Here is an 18277-nt window from a genome sequence, read left to right on the forward strand (position 1 = left end):
AAACAAGCTTCCCTGAATGTTCAACCACTAACCGCCCCATTACCAAGCACTTACATAGATAAGAATAATGGCAAAGATACATTTTCTGTGAACAGTGGCTGACAGAAATATCAGCATTAGCACGGTACGGGAAGCTTCATAAAACATTAACTATTAAAAGCTTTTAAAAAAAACCCAGGGTTTTTTTTCCCCCCCTACTCTGCCAAAGTGAAAACGGTATTCTATAAACTCGGGGACAATGCACAAGCAAAAGACATCAGTGAACCCGGAGCTGGGAGTGCCACTTCTGTAATTTTGGTGTTTATGTATTACATGATGTGTCACTAAGTCTCCTGGTGCAAGGTGGTGAATGATTGCCTTTGCATCACTTTTTTTGGTGTGGATTTTTTTCTTATAACATATCTATATCTTGACTCTACAAATTTTTTGCCTTTCTGATTCCTTCCCCCATCGCGCTGCAGGGGAAGGCAAGGTGGGGTAACTGAGAAGCTGGGAGACGTCTTAGCTGCTGGTCATGGTCAACTCACCACATAGCTCCTGTGGTTATACCTTGCAGTTGTCCAAGTGATTGCATCCCAGCGCAATGAAGCACTTTTCTACACACCTTCTGCAATAGGAGTATTTTGAAGAGTTACCTAGAAGGGAGAACCCTCTCTTGGCAAAATACATTAAGAACATGTTAGCCATACGGAGCAGCATCTAAGATGAGCCTAAGGCAAGCACATGAGGACACTGCACAAAGACAAAAGGAACAAGAGTACAATTTGCCAAAGCTCAAAAAAAAGTTAGAGAGATAAAAATGGTGGTTCTAAAGAAGATGAAAACAGTTAGAGGGCCAGCAGCTTTCTCATCTCTTTTGTGAGTGTTTTTTATGCATCTCTGTCTAGAGACCAAAGGAAACACTTTGAGTAACACGGCTGACAACCAGACTGGGGCCTGAGCATGTGGCTTTCAATGAATTTTCTCTGAATAAGGAAGCTCACTTACAACCACATTGCAGTACCAAAGTTTCCATCCTGTTCTGTGACTCCCTACAGATCTCCATCACAGATTAGGACAAATTCTTACATCCAAGACATAGAGTTTCAAAGCAGAAAAAAAAAGGTAAATCATTTCAAATGTGCAAGATGTGACCCCAACCATAGGGAGGATGGGTCTGGTCTGTCCTGTGGAGAACCAGAAATTTTATTGCATTTGAAACACTCACACTCTGAAAATACTCTGAGAAGGGAGGGACTTGCTAGTCAGAGAGGTGGTGAATGGCATCCAGCTTCAAGGCCTGCCCTGCCCCTGAGCCTGTTCTGATGGTGGTTTGTAGGACTGCAAGAACCAAAGAGCTGAAGTTCTAGAAACAGTTGCTGTTTGTGTGGTCAGGGTCAAGGAATAAAGCAAGCTTAGGGGGTGGAAGGAGAAAGAAAACACTGAGGAGAGGCAGATGCAGGTGCAGGGTCAGTGACTGGGCTCACGCAGGGAGAAGTAATGTAGTAGAGAAAGGAAGGATTTGGCTCTTGGACATATGAAATGGCTAATACTTGCACAGGCTCTAATTTAACAAGTCAGTTGGAGCCAGTCTGTTACCTTCTAAGCTGTTAGATTGTTATTCAGAATATATTAAGCTGAAGCCAGAATCCCATCTACTAAGGAAAACACAGGATGTGAAGAGGATCTCCTGGATCATCAAGTCCATTCTTACGTTATCACAGGCAACTGCTTTTATCACTCCAATAACTATTTCATTTTTCCTGCATGTGTTAACACCATGTACAGCAAGCCTAGCAAGCAGAATTACAGGGTGGAAAAAGGCTGGACATCCAGAACTGCCAAGGGATGTGTCAGATTAGACGTTTTACAGGCTAGGACATGAGTAAAGTATATCTGACAGACTTGCTGGCTGCTGATGACACTTCTGGCATTTACTACTTTCTTCAAGGCTATAAGCTCTCAGGGAACCATTAGAATAAACAGAAAATCTTACTGTGAAAGAACCTTGAAGACACAGAGGGGGAGTCTGCAGTACTTTTTACATTTAACCTCACTGTTCCCCACTGCCCCCAACTGTCTGACACCATAGTTCAGAGGGGTTTATTTGTTTTCCCCTCATTGTCCTCCTAATACGTATGGGCCAAACGTGGACCACAGCAAAGAGTATAAATATAACTGAATTTTCCAGCAATTACAGAAGGTTCACAGTTCCATGTTTCATTTATTTCTTCCACTATTTAGTTAATCCTATTCCTTGCTTGAAAGATATCTACCAAGGTCTGCCTTTCACATTTACATATTTGGCAAATATAGTTCTACTAAAAACTATTTTTAAAGAAGTCTTATCTCTTGTTCTGGTAACAAAGTCTTTAGTATTCAATAAAAGCAAGGAACTGGCAAGAGAAAAAGAAATTATGCCATTACTCAGAGAAGTAGTAAGCACACCACCAAAAGCCTGGAGAGTCTGAGCTCATGAAAGGTACGTTGGTACAATACACACAATCAGGAGGCCTCTACCAAAGATTTGGAAGTTATATTCAAGATGAAGAAAGTAATGAGAGCCGTCACTCATAAATCAAGTGAGCAAGGTTCTATCATGGCATACCCAAAGGTTACGAGAAAAACTCACCTTGGCCAGTTCTTTCTCCATAAACATATACATACAAATGTAACCAATTACAGAAAGTTAACACTACTTGCATTTGTAAGAGGGTAGCATTAACAAAAAAAAAAAAAAAAACCAAACAACAAAAAAAAAGAGTGAAATGGAAATTCAGATGTGGTCCAAATAAAGACCAGAGAAAACCCAAGAGAATGAGAACTCAGGACTACTTCTCTAACAAATGTCCTGCTGTATCAGCTGAAGTGTTTGTCCATGATTTAGGAAAATTAAGTGTATTATTATCAATACATTTCTCCTATTTTAGATCATCTTTATTCAGAAGAAAGGAAATGTCTCATTTAATGCTTGGGAAGGAAAAGTAGATGGATAGTAAGAAACTATGCACCCTACTTCACAATTTCTAAGTGAAAATGTGCTCAAAACTGTGTTATCAGTAATATACCATACTCAAATTTTGGGTTACAATTAAATTCTGTTGTATGACATTCTACAAGCTCCCCCCAAAAAGGGAAACCAGTATGCCACATGGAGGGTTTTAATTCCAGTCTGCATAAAACAGAGTCAGCAAAAGCTATTATCCAGATTGAAGTCTGTGGGGCAAGCACATGATGACATATACTGCTCAAAAGTTAATACCACTCAGAAAAATCTATATTTTTTTTCATAACGTTGATACCTATGAATACTTTGGGGAATCCAGTGATTCCCCAGAAACACTGCTCAGAAATTCATTTACACTCTTGTTTGAAACATGTACAGAGATGTGAAATAGGAATGAATGTTTTAAGTAATGGATTTTTCACATATATGTGATTAATGGTGATATAGAAAGCAGTACCTTGCAGAAAAACAAAAAGAAAAAAAGTAATGAGCTTGCATGAATGTTACGCTTATCAGCTAAGAAAGGTACCACAGTGTTAAGACACAATTTATGTGATAAAAATGTAAAATTACAGAATACATGGTTAAAAATGCACATGAGTTTCTTGAGTACTTAGGAACAATAGAAAAATTATTGTATATGGATTTGGATAGCAGTGAGGTATGCATGAAGGAATAAAGATTTATGCTGCTTTGGAAGACATTAAAAATCCCTCAGATTAACATTTGAGTTACCTGGCAGTAGTTTACATATCTTTATTTTAAACTAAAGGAAAAACTATAACCATCAGAACTTTGATTTCTGACTGGCGTCAAGTTTGACTGGCACATTCATAAGCACCTTTACTGAAGATCTACACCTCAAATGGGATAAAAAAGTCTTCTGATTGAAAAATTATAACAAATACACTGTTTTCTGACAAAATTAATTCCTTCTTCTCTAAACTTCAATTTCTACATTAATCCATCCATTTAAAATTATTTATAACCATAGCCATTAGCTTGAATTTAATTCAAAACTTAATCCATGCAAACTGTGACTTTGCCACTTGCAATGACCACCATCCCAGCTATCACTGGGATGCAGCAGAGGAGCCACAGAGAAGAAAAAAAGAGTTAAAGAGTTAAATAAACAACATGTAAGTGTAGCTGATTGGCATTGAAGGGGATATGAACACAACAGTTTGCAGTACACATCTACACAGAAAACTGAGGAGGATCTTAATTCCTTTCACTTTTGTTTTTTTTCTTATTTTTTTTTTAAACTGTTCATAGACAAGAACCACCAGTACTGCGCAGTGGCACTTCTCACTCCCAGGTAAGTGCACACACAGGGAACTGGTTGGCAGCCGGAACAGCTGAAGTCCTGGTTTCATCCTCCCAGTGTATGGCTCAAAACAGCAGAATCGCCCATGTTCCCTGTAGGTCTAAGCTACACTTCCAGAGGCAACATAACTAGGTACTGCTTTTACTCTGGGTCTTTTCGTTGGCACATCTGAACACTGAATGTTCATTGTTTATGTTCTATTGATATTCATTATATTGGTGTTCTCGCAGTGGTTTACTGCTACAGAGTTTTCCTCAGAATATCTACTGACGGGCAGATTTCTCATCTGCTATTTCTGCTCTAGATGAAATAGTGCTCTAAATTAAAGTTGCCTGCAGAAAAGCAATAATACTTATTATATCCCTGTGGAAGTTTGAGCTTGCATGTAATCATCAGGTATTCAAATTTCACAGTACTCTTCCCCACAGTACGCAGTATTAATATCTGAGTTTTTTTGTTGGTTTATGACTAACTAGGTGTAGATTAAACTGTTTCTGAAACCACTTTTTGTTTGTCAAAACATAGATGCATACTGCTATGCTTGAAGCAGAACACTCGCCTCCACTTTCAGTAGTTATTCATGGTCTGCTTACCCAATGACACCCAGCAGATACTTCAAAAACATTTGCTACAGAAAGTCATTGAATCAAATCACTGAATGAAACTGCATAATAGTTAGATGCTCCATCTTAACAATTCCTAATTTGCTTTTCAGAAGGGATATCTGACAAGGAGGAGATATCATGTCTAGGTTCTTCACCATCTGAAGAATGGGAGACTTTAAACAGATCACAGGTCAGCTGCTAAAGAATGAAAGAATACTCCGAACACATAGATCTGTCCTTTGACTGTCGTTCACTTTTGTATCATTCCAGTTTTAGTTATAAATCCATTATAATCTTATCTTAAGCTATTTTTTCTTCCCATTCATCATTCTACCACCTCCTGCTCCTCACTACTCATCTGTCACACAATACTTTTGTTTTGATCGTCTTAGTCATTGTTATTCATTTTCTTAAATATTAGTACTCTTTCACACTTTTTCCCAGTAGTGAAGTCAAGAGGAAATACTAACTAAAATTTACTCATTTGTAATTTAGGCAGTGAAGAACCCTTTCCTTCACCAAGTATGCACTACCTGACAAGTGATTCTACTTTTTACTTAACATGAAAATGCAGCTCTCAATTATGAGCAAAGGTGTTACCCATCTCTTCATAGTGTACATGGCAACCGTGCTTAGCTAAGCCACTGCCTGTACCCACTGAATTTCAGTGAAGATGTGTACTTGGACTTAAACCAACAGCCTCCCCAAGACCCGAAATCATATCTCTCTACTTCTCTAGCCTTATTTCTGTTTTTTGTAACTTTGCAAATCCCTAGTTACTTTAAGCTCAGACATTCCTTAAGCAAATATCTGTAAGAGACAACCTATACTTTTTAGGTAACAACAGTGCCAACTACCACTCGAAATCAGACCCACAGACTTTTCTGACAATATTTCAATGCAATCTTCTAATGCTGAAGTGGATTTGAGGTAGTGGACAATGGTGGTCAAACCCAAATTCATATGTAAACCTAGATGTCATTGCAAAAATCCTGCACTTTGCTCCCAGAGTTGAGGCATACTGTTGAATACTACTCTATTCTGTGTGAAGCAAAAATACATTAATCAAGTGCAATTCTCCATTTTGTTGAAATATCTTCCAGCAAAACTCTTACAGAAATGAGACTGGAATTAAAGTATTCCACAGGTTCTTTTTTTGTTCATTCTTTTTTGAGCTAAAATAGTATAGTACGGTACAGGACAATTTTTACTGTGCCATTAACATTTTCCTTGACTTGTTCTCAATTTCTGGCATATACAAGCTATACTAACTTCCTCAGTGTCACTTTCATGTAAATCTAGCACAAAATACCTCTGATCTCCCTCAGACTTCTCAGTTTCTACTTGTACCCCTCACAGATTCATAGTAATCTGTCAAAAACTCATTAAGAAATGCCATTCATGTGGCATATGTGCAATCCCACCTACAGGTAGAGGGGTTCCTCCTTGAATTGATAGCAAGAGTGCGGAACATACCATGCAAGGTAAGTGCCGAGAGGATGTAAATGAAGGAAACAGGGACGTCGTCTAAGACTCTTATGTCTCATAAAAAACCTAAGCAGATGGATGAAACCTTGCATATGGACAACCTGCTTTCTTCCTCTTTCTTTTTTTTCCTTCAGCAGCTGTGAACAAACAAGTCTAGACTTGCTTGATAGCAATTCCATACTCATAAGCAGCTGTATGTATGATAGATTTAGTCCAGCTGCTAAACTAAGTAGAAAACAGGTGTTTTATTGTAAGTCTGATTGAATGATCTAGTAAAGAAGTTTGTAAGCATAATTGAAGATTTAACATGTTTTCGCCTTAGCATTCTTCTTTGAATAATCACCATTTCTAAAAAAAAAAAAAGGAAAATCTGAAAAAAAAACCCTTACAAGAGTTTATGAAAGGTGGAACTGCAGTAACATCATCTGCAAACCAGGAAAAACTATGTGCAGTTCTGGTGGTTTTACCGTATTCTTAGTACTAATCTTTTTCTCCAGCTGAACAATACAACCCTGACCTATGGATCCACAGATCTGAAACGTGCAGCTGCTCCATGGTGGCATTGGCTGGAGGAGCCATGAGCTTACAAAATTGAGCACGCACACTTTAGAAAACATCACAACAGTGGCTGCTCCCACAGCCTTCCCTTGTCTCTGACTATACACGCTTTGCAAGACACACTCTAAATTATACAATTCCACACTTTATTTTCCACAGACATGGTGTGTATTCCACAGTGACTCAGGTCATATCTTACAGGAGGCTAATGTTATACAGAAGATATTACAAACTTCTCTATTACAGAATGTGGTGGAAGATCAGTTAAAGGTCTGTTACTACAGGTTTAAGGAAGAAGCATAAAATCAGAGTCTAAATGACTGTAGGGAGACAATAATACATATACAGGGATGGAAGCAATGCTACAGGAGTAAGAAGTGCAGAAGACAGTAAAGGAGGAGCCAGGAGAACACCCACTGCTCCACAGAGGTGTCTAAAAATCTGTTTTCATCCCTACTCATTAGGTTCCTCCCCAAGAGGATTTTTTTCTCTGTAGAGGGGTAAAACCCCTGAATTGGGTAAAGATGCAGGTGAAAATGCATTCACAACCTCACAAATTACACAGTAAATGAGAAAGTGAAATTACAGTCTCAGCCTTGCAGTAGCTCAGTAGTACCCTGGAAAACATAGTTACACATTTTTACAAAGCAGAGATGATACACCATTTTTTCCCAACTAATTACTAATTATAGTCTCCTCATTTTCTGGGTGCCCAGAAAACACTACCTGGGCTACATGTACAATCATTCTAGATGGAGTGTTTAGCTTCATAATGTAATTTTTTAATTTTTCTGTTCAGTTGAAGGGCTAGAGGTCTTTTTGGCTGTAATAAAATACTGCTTGTAGATAATCACTTCCCCCTCCTTCCCTCTCAAAGGAAAATTTTTGTAAACCTCTTAAAAGCTCAGTTATTTGTAATTCTCTCTCTTTGCCTTTAAGAAAGAACTGTGTTTTCTTCTGTTTACACTATTCCCTTAATTTCCTTACAGCTAGGATTGATTAAACACATAATAACTAAACCTTCTCTTGAAAGGCAATTTGCAATGGCTATGCTGCCATGCATTTCAGATTATATTTTTTAAATAACTGTTTCCTCAAGGGTATTACCTAACCTCTAATACCACTAAACATTTAAAGGTTTGCATTTAAGAATCCAATTTCATATACAAAAATAACTCTGTTTATTATAAACCCAGTCTTCACATTTCAGCCCAAACTGTTCAAACTCTGCCTCTAACATATACTCCTCACTCTCTGATTCTGAAGTTATTATTTAACATCAGTGGTTTGGATGAAATATCAGATTGAATAAGACCTCCCAAAGTCTTTTAAGACTTTTATTTTTAAACTATCTCAGCAGAACTTTTTCAGGCTCTTCATTGACCACAGATGTAATTCTCATTACTGTTAACTATTCACATCACTTCCATAGACATAATCTCTCATTTATTGCACGTTACCCTTGCTTCCAATGACAGCCTTAGTTACATTAGTTTTATTTACATTTTACCTGAATGCTCAAACATATAATTTCTTAATTGAAAAACAAATGTAAAAAACTGAAAAATAAAATTAAATAGATAAATAAATAAATAGATTCCTGTAACCACATAGATGATTAAGTCAATTCAAAATCTTAAAACTACATCCCTTTTATTACATGCAATATTGCAATACATACATTAGGAATGTCTTATTTAATTGTTTGGCATTTTCACAATTTTTGGTGAATTTTAATTACTAGAGCAATTAAGAAGAACCTAGAAAATACTTTTAATGAGCTGAAGTCATATGCTTTAGTGTCACCCTGGAGTTTTAAGGCACCTGCCATATGTTCTCTTTAATAATTGCTACTTTTGCTTTCTGAATACAGTAAGAGAATTTAACTTGTAGAAACTTCTGAGATATATGCACTTGTGACTGGAAATATGGAAAGAATGTCAAAATGTTATTTCAGTCTTAAGCAGTCTGAGTTAATATGAGGTTATACCTAAGGACAAGGGCTAAATTGGCACATTTCCATGAAAAAGCAGACACCAGATGAAAAATCATCCTTTTAAAAATATATATGAAAAATTAGGGAAACTCTTCTGAGTTTAGCAGTCACGGGGATTGCCAGATCAAGGCTGTCTAATTGGGTTGAATTCCACCTGTAACTCGTTTCTGAGTTGTGTTTTCTTTATTACTGTTTTATTTATATCCATTTTCATTATTAACACGCTGTGCATCAAGTCTCACAGTATTCACTCATTAAACAATAGAGAGTCGGTATGCTTGACATTTGCAGGTTGCAACAAGCTACATATGAATGCATGAAATTTGATGATTCTATATGAGCAGAATTTCTATCAATTTTATACCTGATATTTAGAATATCTCAAAGTCTAACAAGCAAACAGACAAATTAATATAGCTTACAAAATAGACCTTAAAAAAACACCCCCCACATAGCTGTTAAATTGTTTCAATTAAAAAAAAAAAAAGTCACATTGCAAATAAATGGAAATCTATCATGTTTATTAGGGAAGTAACTGATCACTAAAAACTATCCTATACAACTCATATTCAGCACATGAAAGAAATGTATTGTTTTATATAATTAAATATGTAATTTATTGCATGCCCTGTATTCCAAAACTAAACCCTTAGAGAGATTGGTTCTAAATTAACTGCTAATATAGCAATTTCCTTTTACTTCATTTGCTGCCCAATAAATGCAGTAAAGTTTTTAATTCACCAAATCTTAATATTCTGGAGTTGAAAATAGCATCAGCTATTAATTTTAAAGCCATGATAAAATATTTCAGCAAAACTACATGCATTTCCTTGTGCTGAAATCTGGGTTGTGCTGAAATAAATGGAGGGTTTGCTATTTACCTCAGTGGAGCTGGAATCTTATGCTAACATTTAAAGAAAAAAAGCCATCAGTCATAACATATTAAATAGGAGAAGTAAATTTATTATTATTTTTCTCATCAAAGGCCTCATCCCAGAGTCCATTAAAGAAATCAGCTTTAAATGATTTTAAATTCTGCTCTTCTTCAGGAGCTTCATTGAATAAAAAACATCCAGCATATCTTAGTAATACTGGAAAAACAGCAGGTGCAGTTGCCCTCGTTAAGTACAAAACAGGGGTTAACAGATCACCCATGGATCTATATATCTAATCTACATTTTTATGTACACCTATTTATCTTTGTGTCTCTCTATGCATACATATGTGAAGACAACAACAGAAGGAAGAGTTAGTATTTCTTTGTAGAAAGTTTAAAGCTTTCATCAGTAAAAACTGCTAGAGCCCATCCCTTCCAAAAATTTATGAATATTAAATAGGACATTTCCTTCAGCAAAGAGCAAGTGTGTCTATCCTACCCAAGCTAAAACTTCACAGAAGCAACATTTCTAGAATCTTTATATTGTGATGTGTTTTAAAATATTCCTTTAGCTTGATGTTATAAGAGACAGTCTAATTCCCAAGGCTTTGACACCTGCACTCTTAGCAAACCTTTGCCCAATGTTTTTATTAACTCAATTTAATGGAACCTTTTTTATGGTGACCTTAAGAATTTAATAACTCCTCAATGCAAGGACAATACCACCTGCAGGCTCCTCTGGGATTAAACTGTGGTAGTTCAATATGTCTGCTGGAACACATAAAAGAAAAGCAGGAAAAAAATTTCAGGAACTACGCAAATCAGTCAGTCATTGCTGAGGTTAGGTATTATGCCTGGCTATGATGTCTGTGCCGAGACATGCAACGTAAAACTCTGGATCTGATATATGCTGCAGCCTACTTATTGCTACTTAATAGTATTAATCTAGCTTTGATCATGTCAGATATGCTAGCAATTTTCAATTCCAGAGTGTCTTCCTTTCTGACAGACACTCTGCATATCTTACAGATACGATCAATACATTATTAGTCAACAACCTGACAAGAGGCACATAAATTAATCCCTTTTTGTCAAGCCAGCAGTTTGTACTCTAGTGAAACCTCACCCTTGCAGTATGCGTGAGACTTATCTTAATCCAATTAGGGTAAAATGAACTTTTTTTCCTATGGCACTCTCCATCTATGTTAATTCAAACCTCTGAAGACAGCTGCTCTGAGGAAATAATTTTATGCTTGACCTTTTATGGGCAAGGTTAAAATCAGTATAGATACATATATATGCAAGGAAAGTCAATGAGCTTGCTCTCTCTCATTTCCTCCTTTAATCTCCACTAGTATCTGTAAAATAATGCCAGAGAACACTGCTGATTTCAAAGTGACAGGGATGTATTTATTTTAGTTGCATAAAGGACTCTGTCACTTTAGCTTTACACTTAGTACAGAATGTACCTTTGTTTTGCTGAGGGGCAAATTAATACGGAGTGACAGCCCTGTCTGTAGTATTGTAGAATTTGACAAGCAAAGGATGTTAACAGCCTACAATATGCAAAACTAATCATTTCTTCTCTTTGTGATAGTTATTAGATATAATGACAACAACCATTAAGGAAATGAGACTTGATTGGTATATTATTCCTCCAGCAGAAAATACAGGAGAAAGAAAAGGGCTAGAGTGCATTTGAACTCTTTTTGGTGGTAACAGATAGAGGGGCAGTTCTGCAGTAATGACGCAGTACATGCTGAGGTGCCTTTAGTAAGGTAGCACTTACTGATTTCTTTCTCTTACTCAGTTTCTCTCACAAGAATATGTAATATCACAAATATGGGCCATGATTACTTTTCTTTCACCTACACTTCCTCTAAATAGCTCCCCTGCTCATACCTAACTTCCCTGGGCTATTTTACATGGCTAAACCCCACTCTATCCTGCTGACTAGGCAGGGGAAGGAGGATACCTAGAAGATGGCTGCAACTACAGTGTTGCATTCATGCTGCTCACTCAGCTGGAGCTCTTGATTGAAGCCAGGAACCAAAAAAGACACAGAAAAATGGCTGTTGCCAGCTGCAATAACAGCCTTCTCCTGGGAGCACCTGGAAATACCTTACTTGTGCCCCTTTTCCTTACTGTACCATCTCACAGCTGTGTGAAATGGAGAGACTGTTTTGCACAGTTCTGGACTGCTGCAGGTTGTGGGAAAGCACTGTTTGCATATGCGTTGTGACAAGGAGCAGGCATGTAACCATACTGCCCTGTGTTCTTTGGTCCTATCTAGATTAGGTGGGGTATTCACATAAAATGTTAGCATATGATAACATTACCTAACAACTAAAGAAATAAGAACCAAACCCTTTAGTTTGTGAAACACAATGAGCACCAGCCTCTTTTCCAATCTGGATTGTTTACATATAACGTTATCCCACTGACAGACAAAAGACCCCACAAAAGACCTGATCTCTGAAAACTTCCTGAGGCAAAGAAGATGAAGACTGCTATTTCTATATCTAGAAAAAGAATGACTTTTAAAGTCATTTATGGGGCACCGCAGTAGAGACTGTAATCATCTTAAAATCAGCCCAACAGGTTTCTACACTGCAGCTTTTAGTTTGTGCTTAGTCATATTTAATTTTAAGAATAATTTCTTAAATCTTCACTAATTTTATTCAGAGTAAGACTTTAGTCTTAAGGTTTGTTCCATTTTAAAATTTTTTTGCTTCCTGAAACAAGCAGCTGCATTAAATCAGGAAATCCTTATTTTCCAGCATAATTAAAAAGGATGAAAGAATTTTCTCAAACCCTCAGAAGTAAAAATCTCAGCACTGAAAAATACTAAGCAAAGAAATCTGTAGGCCAGAAATCTGAGGAGTTATGGATGCCATCACAGTATCTCAGTACCCAGTTTCAAATCTTTAAAACCTTCAACATTATCATAGCATGCCTGTGCTATGTACGAAAGGATAAGAATAAGCATTCTGGGTTTGAGTAAAATGTTTCTCTAGCTAATAAGTATTTACCTTTCTTCATTAAAATTATATCAACATGCATAACTATGTCAAATGCCGTCTCATGGCCCCTTCTCTAAACAGAACTATGTGTCAAATTCAGTTCTCAGAAAAACCTACCTGAAAAAGACTTACATCCCCCTGGAACTAAGTATCACACCATGAAGGACAGGAAAAACACAGAGACGAGATGAAAGGACGTCTCTTTGAAGAAACATTTCCTAAAGGTAAAATTGTATTTCTCTCTTTTTCCTGTACTTCCTAGTCCCAACAAACTTCTTAGCAAGTTGCTCTGTAGATGAAGAAGCAGCAAGTTCACTGCCAAAGCATAATTCTAGTTATCCTCAATGACAAAAGATTTGGTCATATCCAAAAAGTATAACTTAAAGAAAGATATTATTATTGTTTGGAAATGTTCTAGACAGCTTAAAAGGAAATAGGAGCTGCATAACCAAAAGCTTTGTGTATAACAGTCAGAAATACTGCTGAAAGGTTGGTCTAATTAATGGTGCCAGATAGCTATGTCTGTCTGACTTGGCTCAGTGGATTTCTCAGTTCCCAACATATTTGATCACATTCATGAATATGTCTTCTTGCAACCACAGAACTAAATTAGAGTTTCCAAGAGTCTGCCACTGGACAAAATATTATCTGAATACAGATTTTCACATACAGATTGATATTCGTGGGGCTAACATTTGGAGTTACACAGAAATGCAGCTGTGTAGCTAACTTATCAGGCCAAGGTTCCAGCTAGCAAAACAGCAGTGGTGAACAGCCCACAGTTCAGGAGACTGTACATCCAATTAGGAGTACTTAGACATACAGGGAGATGTTACTTCATAATGCTTTTTCTTTCTAGCAGGATGCCAATGAAATATACCATAAATGCCATAATATACCATAAATTCACTTAGAGGTATTTTTTACCCTTTCTGAAAATTGAAAGTCTCTGTTGCCCTTCCTTCAATCCAAGTGCCACCTTCATTACCTTATTTCTTCAGCCCTGACACACAGCAAAGGCAGGTAGTATTTACTGAGAATTGAGTGTACAATGCAGTGCCCCCAGTAAGAGGAGAACTGGCACATGTCTTCAGGTAACTGTGGCACCTGAGGCCCAGAAGCGGCTGAAATTCAGCTGGACCACTTTTAGAGGCTGGATATTGACAGGATATTAAGGATTCGTATTCATCTGAACTGAACTATTTTACTCTCTAAAACACATATCAGCACTGAAGTAAAACATTCTCCTCAAGCTGCAGTTTTTGAGGGAGGAGATCAAGTATTCTATCTTTACAGCTTTCCTGGAGGTAAGATGGTATGAATCCTGAAAGTAGCAGAAGAAAGTAGTCAATGTGTAAAGCTTTGGCATGAGTTTGGGGTTTTTTTATTGCAATAAAGTTTCCTGTTTATTGTTTGAAGAAAGACTTTGACTGTAATTCTTTAGTATTTTCATACAACAGAGTTAGTCAGGTCTCTCAGCACCAAAACGCTATGCTGAATGTGTCACAGCAAAAAACTAACAGAAATGTTTGTTCCAATATCAAAAAATGCTTTTTTTTCTACAGAAGATGCTTTGCTCCCTTAATCATTTAGTGCTCCTCTGCCTAGAATTGAGAGTGGTTTTCTAATTGGAATAGAGACTCTGAGAAATACTATCATGCACTGAACAGAACTGAGAATCTCAAGTACTTTAACGTCAAGAGCAAGTTTCACTAACATATAAATTAAAATACCATACAAACAAATTGTAGCGATCACAGGGAATTAAATACCTTGGTGGCAAATAGTAGTCATGAAATGAATTTCAGATACTGGTTATTTCTGAACTAATAAATGGAATGACAAGGGAGGTGTCTCGGTAATACAGCATGAAATGTATTGTAGCAAACAGTTTCATAGTTATATTTTCAAAAAGCACTACTCACAATGGTAGAATTGTTGCATTTCTTAAAAGATTTCAGCAATCTTGGGTGTCTCACTAGGTACTTTTTCTGTCTTATATTTGAAAAAGTTAAGTATTCCAAATCTTAGGAAAGGACAGGCCATTGTTACTCATTTACACTTGAGAACGATTAGATACATCGCTTTACAGAGGAAAAAGAAGAAATGCAGAACCATGTCTACATCTCCTTGGAGATAGCCAAGGCACAATAGACCAGGTCTCAGAAAGGGCAACTAACGCATTATTGCAGGCTTCAAAACTCAACAATGGCTTTTTTTTTTTTTTAATCATTTCAAACCTTGTCTTAGGTTTTTCATCAAGAATAAAAAACAATTAAACTGTAACCATCTTTTCCCTAATGGAATCCTGAACTTTTTACTGGAAATTTCTGATTTTGCTCTGTTAAAAAAAAATACGAAGAAATGTTTAACCTTTTCTTTCATTTCAGTTCACAGCTTCTATAACAAGGTTACTGGAAGAAGAGTTCTAATATCTGAGCCTATGCCTCTGACATACAATAATGAAGTATTTTGTTTGTATGCTACCTGAATGCAAGTAGCTACACAGAAGAAATCACAGTTCAGCCAGCTTACCTCTCTTTTCTTATTTTTAGCTTAGTTTGATTAAATCCTTATGAAACTTCTGACTCTTCCAATGGGGCAACATTAGGTAGATGTCAAGATTAGACAGATTTTCTGAAGATCAACATGCTGATTTTTACAGAGACTGATAAACACAGTTGGGAGGGATGACTTAGTCTTAATTCTTCCTTTTCTTTTACCCCACTGCAGGGAAGCACTGTTTGAGCTGCCGTTCTTTTTCCCTTTTCCTGTTTTCTCCCTTTCATTTAAAATAGACTAATAGGAAATGTAATGTAATATTGAAAAATAAAGTAAACAAAAAATGTGGGAAAAGGGAAAGGAAAAGAAGGAAAACACACTGGTCCCAAGGAAAACAAATTATTTAACATGGGAAAGCTTATTTACATTTCTTGACACCTTACCTTTAAAAAACCTGATATTCCCCATCAAACTGAGTCTTCTAGTCTAATTCCAAAAGGCTGACTGTTGTGAGTAAAAGATTCAAAACTAATTTCACCACCAAGCGACCATATTACTAACCAAAATACTTGCATCAGCAAACCTATATTTGCAATAGGTTTTGGATTTGCATGGTGAACACATGCAGTTTATTGGCTAATAATATATTTTATAGCATGTCACTGTATTTAAACAATTTTGGTTACCTAATCCAGGATATAAACAAAAATATGCTTATTGCGAAGCCAATCAGAGCCCACTAGTCACATTGAAAGCAAAGTCCAGCTGCCATCAGATAAAATGTGCTCCTTCTCATTGTACAAAGAAAAAAGTCCCAAACCTGGATACTGATATGTCTTTCATTCACAGTCAGTCCTAATTAAATATAATCTTAAAACAATTTTTTTGAATCACAGAACATGGCATTTCAAAAATGAGCAGTATTGTTTGATTTAAAATGCAGTGACACTGCCTCAAGCAAAAGTAAATCTACTTCCAACCACAAGTTTAAAGGGAAAAAAAAAATTACTTTATGTAAGCAATACTCATTAATGAATTTCTTCTCAATAACAGCATGCCAAGGAGTTTAAACTATTTGCTAAAGAATAATAAACTGGTGCATTGTATCTGCCCTTCCTCAAGCACTGCATTAAAAAGGAATAAACAAACCTGGAAACTTTGAAGAGAAAAACCAAACCATGTCAAGTAATATAGTAACTGGTAATTAGACCAGTTTTCAGTCTGTTAAAAACCTTAATGCTTTTCCATAGTGTACTCTGAAACAGTATTACTTTATTGTTGGTGGTAATAATTCTTAAAAGAAAAAGAAAAAATAATAAAGCAAAACCAATCTTTCTCACATAGAACTTACAACTGAGAGATATTCTGTGCAATACTTCTGCCAGGTGTCAGAGCCCTGGAAAGGCAATGAGGTCTTGCCTTTCTCAACTTTGAAGTCTTTCTCTAGCAAGTCTCAACAAAGGCTCTGGATGCAGCCATGTCACTGAGAGAGAGCTCTCCATCTTTCATTCAGCTTTCAAAAATTTCCCCTTTAAAAAGATAACTTGAAATGAAGTCACTACTTTAGAAATTGCTAGTCCTAACGCTAGAACATTCTGTAATGAAAAACAGTTTGGTGGCTAGGACACTGAGGCAGAACTTGTATCACAGGACTATTCCAAATAAGGAGGTCAGAAACTAAGCCCTACAAGGGCTCAGGACTCTCATAACCGAGTCTGAACCTGTGAACCATTTTGTTACCTCTTGGGATCTAGTTTTGACCCCAAGACAACATTTTAAAACCACATTTGCTCAATTCAGGTTCAAGTTTCTGCTTATCCTTACAAGTTCCTTCATATAAGCATTACCTTAGTTCCCTATCTGTAAAGGGCAGGAGAAGGATCTACCTCACCTAACTCCTGAGAGCTATCTGTGCTGATCATTCCCTAATATTTCATGGACAGAAGCTATCCAGTTGACCTATGTTAGACCTCTAACTTTGGATAAGATTAAAAATCTGCATCAGAGACTAAAGCCCAAAGATCTTGATGTACAGATGTCTTTGCTTAGACTGACAGATCCTACCTTACTCACTTAAATACACCTGATATTTTGGGAATACAGCACTAAGGTACAGAAGGACAACTAAGGTACAGTTTGAATAAGAAAGCTTTTTTCTAGGAACTCTGTAGCTCTCATGATAATTGCTGGGATTATTAAAATCGAAAATTGAGTGACAAACTAACAACAAATACCGTAAAGTTAAACCATAATAAAACACTTGGTAGAAAATGAATTGAAAGAAGATTTAGGTTGATCCAAAATGAGGGTCAGAAAGAAAGAAAGCAAGAAAGCTCACTGGTCTTCTCTATCTGTACTGACAGCATAAGCCCAAGAAGAGCAGAAAACAGGCAAGAACAAATACTTTTTCATTTTCCCTTCCACTCATCTCTTTCCTCTCTAGTACAGAGGTTCATACTTCATCCTTTTCTGAGGCTAACAAAATTTCAATTTCTGAGTATTTCTAATGAATTTAACATGACATCATCACACCAGAACTCCAATATTTTCTGCTGTGGTGTGCGCTTTTCCCAGGAGTGTTTCTCAAGGATAGGTCAAACCCACAAGATTTCATCAAGTTCTCTCAGCAGAAATGTCAGCATATTATTACTGACCAAGAAAATTTATAGCAAAATAAATATCTCAAGGGTAATTTCTTGTTCTATTAACCAAGAGAATATTATTTCCAACAAGAAGGCTGGTGTGACAGAATACATTTATGGAATTACAAAATGAATGATATGAAGTCTCTAGAAAGATGTTTAAAAAAGTGACCCAAATATCAGAGTTCTTGACATGCCAGACAAAACTCCAGAGCTAACATCTGATATGCCAACATGTTTAAAAATAATTTTTTCATATGGTTCATATAATTA

The sequence above is a fragment of the Strix aluco genome, chromosome 8 (assembly GCF_031877795.1).
Source record: "Strix aluco isolate bStrAlu1 chromosome 8, bStrAlu1.hap1, whole genome shotgun sequence".
NCBI classification, from domain to species: domain Eukaryota; kingdom Metazoa; phylum Chordata; class Aves; order Strigiformes; family Strigidae; genus Strix; species Strix aluco.